Source organism: Salvelinus sp. IW2-2015, unplaced genomic scaffold (genome assembly GCF_002910315.2).
Source record: "Salvelinus sp. IW2-2015 unplaced genomic scaffold, ASM291031v2 Un_scaffold560, whole genome shotgun sequence".
Taxonomy (NCBI): domain Eukaryota; kingdom Metazoa; phylum Chordata; class Actinopteri; order Salmoniformes; family Salmonidae; genus Salvelinus; species Salvelinus sp. IW2-2015.
In genome coordinates, this window is record NW_019942573.1 from 885,125 (window position 1) to 885,581 (window position 457).

The window sequence follows — 457 nt, forward strand, 5'->3', positions numbered from 1 at the left end:
CCGGCTGAATGTGTCCACTTATAAATCCTCTGGGAGGGAAATAACACCAAGACGAGAGAGACTGGTCCTCCTGGCGAATGTGTCCACTTATAAATCCTCTGGGAGGGGAAATACCACCAGAGAGACTGGTCCTCCAGGCTGAATGTGTCCACTTATAAATCTCGGGAGGGGAAATAACACCAGGGAAATTATAGAGTAGAGGTTCTGCCCGGCAACACAGGGCGTGAGGAGAACTCAAGGAAACTTTTAGCTAGAGAGACGGGGAGTGTGTGTGTCAGCTGTCTAACCAGAAACCAAACCTCTCAGGACTCTCTCTCCCACACACACACACACACACACACACACACAACACAACACACACACACACACACACACACACACACACACACACACACACACACACACACACACAACACACACACAACACACACACACACCACACACCACACACGTCTCT